This window comes from Crocodylus porosus, unplaced genomic scaffold (genome assembly GCF_001723895.1).
Source record: "Crocodylus porosus isolate Cpor-Errol unplaced genomic scaffold, CroPor_comp1, whole genome shotgun sequence".
NCBI classification, from domain to species: domain Eukaryota; kingdom Metazoa; phylum Chordata; order Crocodylia; family Crocodylidae; genus Crocodylus; species Crocodylus porosus.
The window spans coordinates 29,149,689-29,151,511 of NW_017728886.1; positions in this window are offsets into that span (position 1 = coordinate 29,149,689).

A 1,823-nucleotide genomic window follows, 5' to 3' on the forward strand; every position below is an offset into this window, starting at 1 on the left:
ATATATATATATATATATATATATATATATATAATCGTATATTATGCAAATGCTCGCCAACTTCTGTTGTTGTCTCAACAATGTTTTGTTTTCTTTTCCGCTTACTGCATCTGGCATCAAGCTGCATAGTATTTTGAAGAGTGGAAAGAAAACAGTAGACAGGTGGCAGAGTTTGGAGGAATGAGCTCTTGTGCCAGGGAAAACATGAGGCTTACTTACATTTTTATTTTTCTCAATAATTTTTCTTTTTCTAGTGTTTAAAATGTTGGCATCTTTCCTTCCACATTTGTCCTGAGAGGGGTTCACACTTTTGCCTTCATTTCTTTGATATGTCCTGATTTTTCTTTGCTCAGAATCCCCTTTGCATCATAACAGCTTCAAAATGGTGGTGGGGGCACTTTAACTAAAGCTTGTTTGACAAGCTTTAGTTAAATCCCCCCCACCCCGCTCCTGTGCCATTTTGAACCATGGGGACGCTGAATACACGTGCTGCTGAAGCTGTTGGAGCATGCTAATTAGCATGCTCAAGCAGACTCGATTAATTGGGCATGTGTTTGGTGTAGAGGATTATCATATTCTGGAGAGCTGGTGCAATAAACCTGAGAAAAATCTTGAAAAATTCTGATGCCAAGAGAGTGTAATGAGGTGCTTCAAATCTCACCACATACCTCAGTTTGCTAGCTCAATTCTGATTGGTAAGCTGCTCCCAAGTCCCCTTTCAGCCTTCTTTTCTCAGGCTGAAGAGTCCCAGATCCCTCAGCCTTTCCTCATATGGCTTGCTATGTAAGTCTTTGATCCTGTGGGTGGCCCTTCTCTGGACTCTCTCAAGCTTTACCATGTCTTTGTTAAAGTGAGGTGGCCAGAGCTGGATGAAGTACTCCAGCTGTGGTTTCATGAATGCTGAGTAGAATGGGAGAATCACTTCTTTGGTTTTGCTGGATATGCATTGATTAATGCATGCCAGGGTACTGTTAGTCGAGCTGGCTACAACGTTGCACTGCCGCCTCATGTTCATACTATTTATTGTCTGTTATTAGACCCAGGTCCCTTTCATTTGTAGTGCTGGTCAAGTTGGCATTGCCAAGCCTGTAGCTGTGCACGGGATTGTTCATCCCTAGGTGGAGCACTTTATACTTCTCGATGTTGAACTTCATCTGGTTCTGGTTCCCCCAACTTGCTAGCCTGTCTAGGTTCGCTTGTATCTGCAGCCTATCTTGAAGTGTGACCACATTTCCCCATAACTTGGTGTTGTCGGCAAACTTGGCCAGTGAGCTCTTCACTGAGCCCTTGGAGGAATGTAAAAGGAGGGGATATCACCAGGGATGACTATACTGCAGTTGCTCGGGGATGTTGAGGGGCAGTCAGGAAGGCCAAGGCAGAGATGGAACTGGGACTAGCTTCCTGTATTAAGGACAACAAGAAGTCCTTCTTTAAATACATAGGGGGTAAAAAGAAGGTTCTGGGTAATGTGGGGCCCCTGCAGGACACGTTAGGAAATTTGGTCATCACACCAGATGACAAAACCAACATATTTAACGATATCTTTGCCTCCATCTTCCTAAGCAGGAATCGGAACAGCCACCCCCCCGCTTGGCCCCCCTCAGGCCCCAGGGGAGGCACACCTGGGCCAAGGGTTAGTGAGGAACTAGTTAGGGAGCTTCTGGAGGGACTGGGAGTATTCAAGTGAGCCAGTCCAGATGATCTCCGCCCTAGAGTACTAAAGGAATTGGCTGAGGTCATTGCAGAAACCCCGGAACGGCTTTATGAGCACTCGTGGTGCTCTGGTGTGGTGCCAGAGGACTGGAAGAGGGCCAACATGGTTC